Here is a 10,565-nt window from a genome sequence, read left to right on the forward strand (position 1 = left end):
CATTTTGAGATCGAAAGCCATACACACTTTCACCAACCCCAGATGCTCGTGCTACATCACTCTAATTCAAATCTTCACCTTCATAGATAAAATTATTATCATTGTCTTTATCACTGTCATCCAATTTTCTCAACAACCATTCATTACTATCATCTATCTCTGATAGAGTAATATGATCAATCTTATCTCGCATGTCATATCTTCTCCTCAAAGTTCTGTTATACTTGATATATACCAAATGTTGGACCCCGTGGTAGTTTTGATGTGATCAACCAAGTTGGTTAGATCCTGCTGTGTTTGATCCCTGTGTCTGAGTCTGCAGGAGCTTAGGAACACAGGAAGTCGAGCGGAAGACGCAGCTAGCGAGAAGGACGGCATGGGAAGGGAGCCGACGGGCTCGGTGCGTTCGAAGGACGAGAGAGCTGCGGAAGAGTACTCCGGTGGGAGTGAAGAGCGTGCGCGGCGTTCGAGGGACGTTAAGCCGGGACGGCAGGTTGCTCGAGGAGAAGGCCGGGAATTGGGTTCGGGTGAGCCCTATTCCGGTTGGCCGCAATCACCCAAAAGAACGGAGCGTCGGAAGCTGAAGAAACCAAGCTGGAAATTAGGCTACTAGCTTGGAGGCGCCCTTGAAGGCGCCCTTGAAGGCGCCTTCAACCCTATTGAAGGCGCCCTCAACAGGTCAGTTTTGACCATTTGCGTACGGATAAAGTTTTATCCTCTGACCGAGCTGGAGGCGCCTTGAACCTTGTTGGAGGCGCCTTGGACCCTCGGGATAGACTTTCCAGGAGCTATATAAAGGCCCCTGGAGCTAGGAATTAAAGAACAACTCAAGCAATCAATCTGTAAGCAATTCCTAGCAGTAGTTCTGAGCAATTAGAGTGTAAAAGTCTTCTTCGCCTTCAGAGAAGGAGAATTTTCTTAGTGCGCTTTTCACTGCCCTGGATTAACAACCCTCTTGGTTGCAACCAGGTTAAACTTCTGTTTCTACTTATATTTTCTATCATTATTATTTTACTACTGCATTTATTCTGAGTTGAAATCCGAGGAGGTTAGTTTCATTTTTTGTTTACAGCAATTCACCCCCCTCTTGCTGGTCTCCGCTGCACCAACAAGTGGTATCAGAGCCTGATCGCCTCAGAAGGATTAACCGCCAACTGAAGCACTACGATCAAGACGATGGCCGGAGCGAACATTCATCCCCCGAAGTTCGACGGAGACTTTGCCACATGGAAGCGCAAAATGGAGGTATTTTTTAAAACCGAATTTGACATTATTTTAATAATGAAATATGGCTATGCAGTTCCTAAAGATAAGAAGGAAAATACCTGGACGAAAAAGGAGCAAGCAGATTTCGTCGCTAACGGAAAGGCTGAGTTCCACCTACTAAGCGTTCTACCGCCTCAGGAGGTAAATCGGATAGGAAGCTACGACTCCGCGAAAGATCTCTGGGAAAAATTCCTGGAGCTTCACGAAGGTACTTCCGAAGCGAAGCTAGCGAAGCGCGATATCCTCCGGAACCAGTTAACGAACCTCCGGATGAACTAAGGCGAGAAGGTAGCGCAACTCCAAGCGAGAATCAAGGAGCTGATAACGCAACTAACGAACCTTGGAGAAGAGGTAACCAACCGGGATTCTATCTGATACGCGCTCAATGCCTTCCTGAGAACTCCAGAGTGGGCCTCCTTAGTAGATGCATATTACATCTCTAAGGACCTCAAGGTAAGTACTTTAGAACAATTATTTTCCACTTTTGAACTTCACGAATCTCGAGTTTCAGAACCCAACGGAGCAGAGAAGACAAGTCAGAACATTGCCTTAAAGGCAAAGATGAACAGTTTTGACTCCAAAGCCTCAGTCGACGAATCCGAAGCGGCACTACTGGTAAGACGCTTCAATAAGTTTTTCAGTACTATTAAATTTAAATCGCAGAGGCATCATAAAAAAAAGAGGACGGTTCGTTGCTATAACTGCAACGAAGAGGGGCACATCAAAGATGACTGCCCAAAGCTAAAGAGAAAGGAGAGAGAAAGGGAAAAGTCAAAATACAAGAAGCCAGAACCCTCCAAACACAAGAATCTAAAGGCCATGTGGGATGATTCGTCATCCTCCGAATCGGAAGTCAAAGAATTCTCGGGACTAGCACTGATAGCCAACCATCAGCTAGAAGAAATGTCCAGCTCAGAAATGAGCATCGACGAAGGGGGAGGAACGTCAGAAGAAAGCTGTAGTGAAGGGGGAGCGTCACCAGATCAGGTAAGTAAGGTACACAATCTAACCCCGAATCAATCTTTTAGATTTATTAAAACTCTTTCTAGAGAATTAGATAAATTAGAAAAAGAAAATGAAAATTTGAAATCAGAAAATGAAAATTTAAAATTAGAAATTGAAAAATTGAAAAATGATGCATGCTTAAAGAAATTTCCAAAGTCAAAAATTAGAATTTATGGTAAATTAAATTAGTATATAAGGAAGCATCAAGGTCAACTTAGGAAAATACCAAGAAACTATGTACCCCCTAGATTTTTGAATAATCCTGTAGGAAGGAACCTCTATTGGGTTCCAAAATCGGTACTTAATTAATTGTTCAAAAATTAAAAGCTTACAGTGAGAAAATTAAACATTGAAATTCTTTATGGAAGCTTTGTCTAAGGAAGTGGTTGTTGCTCCAATAACCAAGAAGGCCTAGTGCCTCGCCACGACCTGGAAGCTAAAATATTGAAAGAAAATGTTTAATTAACTTTCTGAAAAAGCATTAAACAAGAATTAAATAATGCTTTGAAAGTTTATCAAATATTTTTTAAAATAAACAAAAATTCCTTAGAAATTTTTTTTGAAAAATTCTAACTTAATTTTTTTTTTGGGTTAGAAATTTTCTTCTGGGAAATTCTCAAAGTTCATTCACTTAACTTAGAAATTTTTTTTTGAGAACATTTGAACATTTACTTAGGATTTTTTTTTACTTAGATCTTTTTTTTGAAAATTTATTTTAACTTAGCAATCTTTTAAAAAATTGATTTTTAACTTAGAAAATTTTCAAAAACTTCAATCTTACTTGAAAATTCTTAAGACCCCATTTTTGCTGTGATCAAAGGGGAGAGAGAAATACAAGTTTAGGGGGAGTTAGAGAAAACTTAATTTTTTTTAAAAAAGTGTTGCAATTTTATTAATTGCAAAAATTATTCTTAAGTTGTTAGTTTAGTAATTTTTTCTTTAAAATTACTGTTTATGTCTATTTTTAACCCTAACTTGAACTTAGGTTGATGCACATCAAAAAGGGGGAGATTGTTGGACCCCGTGGTAGTTTTGATGTGATCAACCAATTTGGTTAGGTCCTGCTGTGTTTGATCCCTGTGTCTGAGTGTGCAGGAGCTTAGGAACACAGGAAGTCGAGTGGAAGACGCAGCTAGCGAGAAGGACGGCACGGGAAGGGAGCCGACGGGCTCGGTGGGTCCGAAGGACGAGAGAGCTGCGGAAGAGTACTCCGGTGGGCGTGAAGAGCGTGCGTGGCGTTCGAGGGATGTTAAGCCGGGACGGAAGGCTGCTCGAGGAGAAGGCCGGGAATTGGGTTCGGATGAGCCCTATTCCGGTTGACCGCAATCACCCAAAAGAACGGAGCGTCGAAAGCTGAAGCAACCAAGCTGAAAATTAGGCTACCAGCTTGGAGGCGCCCTTGAAGGCGCCCTGGAAGGCACCCTGGAAGGCGCCTTCAACCCTGTTGAAGGTGCCCTCGACAGGTCAGTTTTGACCGTTTGCATGCGGATAAAGTTTTATCCGCTGACCGAGCTGGAGGCACCTTGAACCTTGTTGGAGGTGCCTTGGACCCTCGGGATAGACTTTCCAGGAGCTATATAAAGACCCCTGGAGCTAGGAATTAAAGAACAACTCAAGAAATCAATCTGTAAGTAATTCCTAGCAGTAGTTCTGAGCAATTAGAGTATAAAAGGTTTCTCTGCCTTCAGAGAAGGAGAATTTTCTTAGTGCGCTTTTCACTGCCCTGGATTAACAACCCTCTTGGTTGTAACCAGGTTAAACTTCTGTTTCTGCTTTTATTTTCTATCATTATTATTTTACTACTGCATTTATTCTGAGTTGAAATCCGAGGAGGTTAGTTTCATTTTTTGTTTACAGCAATTCACCCCCCTCTTGCCGGTCTCCGCTGCACCAACACCAAATCATTCAATTGTTGTTGAGAAAATCTATTTATTTTCTTAGAATGTATCTAAAACAAATTAAAAAGTAAAAAAGTTAAGTCCATAATATAAATTTTAATATATATTAAAAAAATTCTAACTTACATGTTCAAAAGCACTCCAACTACATTCACAACCTGAAGAAGAGCATGTGAGGTTCAAAATCATTATTGTAAATGTTTTTAATTATGATGTTGATGCACCTTAAGGAGGCCACCAATCATCTTGAAACACAAAAACATGTAAGATTAACTTTATTATCGGAATATTGAAATGTATAATATATTATTTATGAATTTACCTAGTGATTTTGAAGTTCTTTGTCTGATAGCCATTGGCAAACCAAAAAGTCCTTATGTTTTCTTATATTTTCCCAATTAATTTGTAATCTTATCTTGTAAATCCTCACCTCTCACCAATCTAGATATGCACTTCTACAAACCCTCCGTCACTTCTGTATCATTTCTATGTCAAGGTTTGAGTAAAAACACTCTAGATTTAAGAAATATTAGGCTGCATGCAAAGGTTGATCGAGTTGAACATTCCATCTTTTGTCAATGAATTCAAAAACTCCACGATATTTTTCTTCATTATTGTTAAATGATGCAGCGAAAGCTTCTTTAGCTCTATCCATTAACTCATAAATATAACCCATATGATACTGTTTTTCACCATCTACTAGTTATAATACTTTTACTAATGGGCCACCAACATTTAATGTAAAATCATATTTTTCCAAAAAGAAAACATCAATATCACTTTTGCTACATGCTTTTCTGCAACATCTTTATAAAAATAACTATTTACCCACTTTTCTGATGTAAACATTTTTCTCAAATTTGCTTGTTGTACATGAAACCATTTTAAAGTAAAAAAAAAGTGATTGCGAAACATGTCTTTGTGTTTCTTACCATGTCTCTTTGTCCAATAAACTCTCTCATCATACTCAATACTTATGGTTGTTGTAAATATAACCATTCACCATCAATGTCCGTTCATATAATTTTTTGAGAAGAGAAATTTTGAATATATCCTCGAACAACAAATCTAAACAATGAGCTGCACAGGGAGTCCAGAATAGTGTGGAAATCTATTTTTCCAAAAGATGACCTGAAAAAACAAAGTAAATTTAGTCAAAAAAAATTAAAAATACGATCTAATTCTTAATTGAAAGTAATACAAATTTTAAATATTACTTGCACTAACATTGCAACTTGTATTATCTGTTATAACTTGAACCATATTTTTTCCTCCAATCCGATACATAAATTTAGAAAGTAACTCAAACATCTTGTTTGTGTGAGAATAGCCTGAAGCATCAACTGATTCAACAAATATGCTTCCATTAGGATTATTTACCAAAAAATTTATAAGAGTCTATCAGTCCACCCATCTACCATGATTGTGCACCCAAACTTAGCATGATCTTCTTTGTGGGATTTGAGAAGCGAGCTTGTATTTGCCAACTCCTTCAAATACTTAACCCTAACTTCATGATATGATAGATGCTTCATCCTTGATCCAAATTATCCAATAGCTTCAATACAAGTTATCTTGTCTAAAAACTACAAAGATGACGCACTGGACGTAGTGGACTGGTGATTGATCGACAGGAGACCTTTCTCTTTGAGAAGAAGCTTTTCCTCGATCCTACGCACAAAGAAATGAGCAAACCAGACATCAATGCCTAGGAACCAGGAAGAGTCCCTGGAGAAGGCCCTCCGATGTTCAAGTCAGTACCGATCTGAACAGGTGGATGAAGAACAATAAGAACATGTGCCTTAGAGTAAAGTTGTAGATGCTCAGAGAACATACCTTCACCACAGAGAGGACTCTCCTTTATATACCTCCTCACCTAGCCTCCACAGTCGTGAGGTGGCAGAATGTGTTAGAGTTTGTTAGGTAAAGGAAATTGTACCACCTTGGTAATGTGTAATGATTATCTGAGGAATCTTCCCTTTACCCACATGTTTACCTCTTTTGTCATTTGTGACTTCTGTTATTATTGAGGTTGCTGAAGGAATATGTAGTTATAATTGGTTTGCTGATGGAAGACAAGATATGTAAGTACTCCGTGATAGTTTTGATATGATCAAACAAGCCAAGTTAGGTCATATTGTATTTTGATCCTTGTGTCTTAGTATGCAGGAACTTAGGAGCATAAGAAGTCGAGCGAGAGACGTAGCTAGCGAGAAGGATGGCATAGGAAGGAGTAGATGGACTCGGTACGTCCAAAGGACAAGGTGCTGCAGAAGAGTATGCGGTCGGACGAGAAGGTAGCGCATGACATCTTTTAGGGACAAGAAGCCGGAGTGAAAGATTGCTCGAGAAGGCTGGAAGATGGGTTTAGATGAGCCCAATTATGGATGACCAAAATCACCCAAGCGAGTGGAAACCCGGACAAAAAGTCAATTGGAAGTTGACTCTTGTCCGGGCGCTCGAACCACTTTGGTCCAGCCAAGGTGCCTCGACTCTTTGGTGATGTGGATGAGCATCAGTCAGGGTTCTGGCGTCTGGAGTAGGTCTAGGCGTCCGAAGCGGGTCCAGGTGCTCGAAGCGGGATAAAATTTTATCTTGCGTTCATTGTGTAGCCGTTTGCGAGAAGATGAGATTTGCCACGCTGGGGGCGCCCGGAGAGGGTCTGAGTGCCCAGACCATGCCACGTCAACAAATGGTCAGTTTCGACCAGTGGGTTATAAATAGAGCTTTGGTCTTCTCCTTTTCGAAGAACACAATTTGTACTTCGAGTTTCTTTCTGTCTTTCATTTCCAAGAGTTATTTTCGTGTACGAGACTTCTCCGCCTCCGATGTTTTATTCAAGAATGAGATCTTCTTACTGAGCTAACTTTCCTTGGAGTAGCAATCTTTTGATTGCAAACTAAGTAAAAATTTATGTCTCGTACTCTTTTAATTCCATTATATTTTGATTAAGTGTGTAATTGATAAAGTTTGATTGTTTGAGAAAGGTGTTTGTTGTTTTATTTTGTGAAGGGCAATTCACCCCTCTTGCTAGCTGCAAGGGACCTACAATTGGTATCCAATCGCTTCAGAATGACTAACAGTTGAACGAAGCACAAAAGATGATGGATGGAACAAGCATCCATCCGTCGAAGTTTGAGGAAGACTTTGCACACTGAAAAAAGAAAATGGAGTTATATCTTAAAATCAATTTTGATATCTTTCTAATCTTAAAAAATGGTTTTGTAGTACCTACTGACAGCAACAGTGAACTAAAGAAATAAGAAAACTCGACGAAGAAGGAACAAGCTGAATTTATGGCCAACGGGAAAACAGAATTCCATTTGCTAAGTACACTAACATCACAAGAGGTAAATAGAATCGGAGTCTACAAGTCTACAAAAGACCTCTGGAAAAAATTTTTGGAGCTTCACGAAGGATCCTCCGAAGTCAAGCTCATAAGAAGAGATCTTTTTTGGAATCAACTGATGAATCTACGACTAAAGGAAGGTAAAACAGTCCTTCAACTGGACGCTAAGATAAAGGAACTAGTCACCAAACTCACGAATTACAGGGAAAAGGTAACCAACCGAGATTCGCTAAGATATGCACTTAACGCTTGTCCTAGAACACCTGAATGGTCATCTCTAGTAGATGCATATTACATCTCCAGATACTTAAAGGTAAGTAATTTAGAAGAATTATTTTTCACTTTTGAAATTCATGAGTCTAGATGTGTAGATATGAAGGAGCTAAATTAGAACATTGTCTTAAAGGTAAAAATGGATTAACAAGGTTTTGAAACATGCCTCGACGATGACAAAATGACATTTATGGTAAAGAAGTTCAATTTTTTTTTAAAGCTAATAAATTCAATCAAATGCAGGCCAAAAGAAGAAAAATAAAAGTGAGATGCTACCATTGCAATGAAGAAGGGCATGTCAAAGACAACTGTCCAAAACTGAAGAACAAGGACAAAAGACAAACCTAGATAAAGCACAAAAGCTTAAAGGCAATGTGGGATGAAACGTCGTCATCAGAGTCGGAGATTAAAACCCACGTCGGACTTGCGCTGATGGCAAGTCACGAAGAAGATGACGAAGCAAGCTCATCCAAAATGAGCATCGAGAGCATCGATGAAGGGGGAGCAACATCAGCAGCATTACAGGGGGAGCTTCAGATAACGAAATCGACGAGATAAGTCAGATACGATCTCTACCTCCTAACCAGCTATATAAATTTATTAAAATATTTTCAAAAAATCTTGTCAATTAGAAAATAAGAATAAAAAATTATTAAAATAAAACGAAGAGCCAAAAAAATCTTGTCGACTAGAAGATTTCGACAAAATAAAAATAGAAAATGAAAAACTGAAAGAACAAATAGAAAATTTCAAGAATTTTGCATGTTCAAATTTTATTATTTTTAGAAATTATCAAGGACTTAATTGATATTCTAGATATAATAAGGGCCAAATTAGAAAATTATCATCATAATATATTTTAAGAAATTTTTTTATTAATCTGGTAGGAAGGAACTATATTAGGTTCCAAAATCATGCTTAGATTAAATTTGTATGCATGCCTTACTTTTAAATTAATTTAATATTTTTCTTGCTTAAAATTGTCTAAATTTTTTTGTTTCATATAATTTTTGTTCGAAATTAATTTGATATTAATTTTTCTAAGAAAGATAATTTCATTTCTTATCTATAGAATATAATTTATTACTGCTTAAATTAATTTCACGTTTTCATGAAAATTTTATCACTACTTTGGATATATCTGTTTAACTGTTATAAAAATTTTCATAATTTTTTAATAATTAAAAATTATTTTAAAATTATTTTATCTAAAATTTCTTTATAAATTGTAAAAGTTCATATTTTTAAAATTTAAAGTTCATAATTTTTCTGATTGTTAGTAAATTTTTCCCTTAGAGACTATTTTAGATTTATTTCAGAGTTATTTTCAAAGATTTCTCCTATTTTTAATGTGATCAAAGGGGAGAATTAGAGATTAAGTCTAGGGGGAGGGTACATTTTATTTTTTTACGTTACATGTTATTAATTGCAAATTATGTACTTGCTATTTTACTCTTATTTATTTTTGGTTTACCATAACTTAACTTGGATTGCCCACATCAAAAAGGAGAAGATTGTAAGTACCTCGTGGTAGTTTTGATGTAATCAACTAAGTCAAGTTAGGTCATGTTATGTTTTAATCCTTGTGTTTAAGTGTGCAAGAACTTAGAAGCACAAGAAATATAGCGAGAGAGGCAGGAAGGATGGCACGGAAAGGAGTTGACGGGCTCGGTGCATCCAAGGGACGAAGTGCTGCGGAAGAGTACACTGGCGGACGAGAAGGAAGCGTGTGACACTTCCGAGGGACGAGAAGCGGGAGCGGAAGATTGCTCGAGAAGGCCGAAAGATGGGTTCGGGTGAACCCAATTTTGGATGCTGAAATCATCCAAGTGAGCGGAAGCCCAAACAAAAAGTCAACTGGAAGTTGACTCTTGTCTGGATGCCCGGAGCTATTCTGGGCACTAGGAGCTACTCGGGCACCTGAACCACTTTGGTCCAGCCAGGGTGCCTTAACTCCTCAGCAATGTAGATGAGCATCAATCAGGGTTCGGGCATTCGAAGCGGGATAAAATTTTTTCCCGCGTCCATTGCGTAGCAATTTGTGAGAAGATGAGATTTGCCATGCTGGGAACGCTCAGACTGTGCCACATCAACAAATGATCAGTTTTGACTAATGGACTATAAATAGAACTCTGATCTTCTCCTTTTCAAATAACACATTTGTACTTCGAGTTTCTTTCTGTCTTTCTTTTTCGAGAGTCATTTTCATGTACAAGGTTTCTCCGCCTCCGACATTTTGTTTGAGAAGGAGATCTTCTTACTGAGTTGACTTTCCTTGGAGCAGCAATCCTTTGATTGTAAACCAAGTAAAAATTTGTGTGTCTCATACTCTTTTAATTCCATTATATTTTGATTAAGTATGTAATTAATAAAGCCCGATTATTTGAGAAAGGTGTTTGCTATTTTATTTTATGCAGAGCAATTCACCCCCTCTTGCCGGCTGCTCCCAGATCACTTTGGTCTAGACAGGGCGCCTCGACTCCTCGGCGTTGTGGATGAGCATCAGTCAGGGTCCGGGCACCCGGAGCGGGTCCGACCGCTTGGAGTGGAATAAAATTTTATCCTAGGTCCGTAGCATAGCCGTTTGTGAGAAGATGAGATTTACCATGCTAGGGGCACTCAGAGAGGGTCCAAGCGCTCAGACCGTGCCACGTCAGTAAACGGTCAGTTTCAGATAGTGGACTACAAATAGAGCCCTGGTCTTCTCCTTTTCAAACAACACATTTTATACTTTGAATTTCCTTTTGTCTTTCATTTCCGAGCGTCATTTTCGT

This window comes from Zingiber officinale, chromosome 11B (assembly GCF_018446385.1).
Source record: "Zingiber officinale cultivar Zhangliang chromosome 11B, Zo_v1.1, whole genome shotgun sequence".
NCBI classification, from domain to species: domain Eukaryota; kingdom Viridiplantae; phylum Streptophyta; class Magnoliopsida; order Zingiberales; family Zingiberaceae; genus Zingiber; species Zingiber officinale.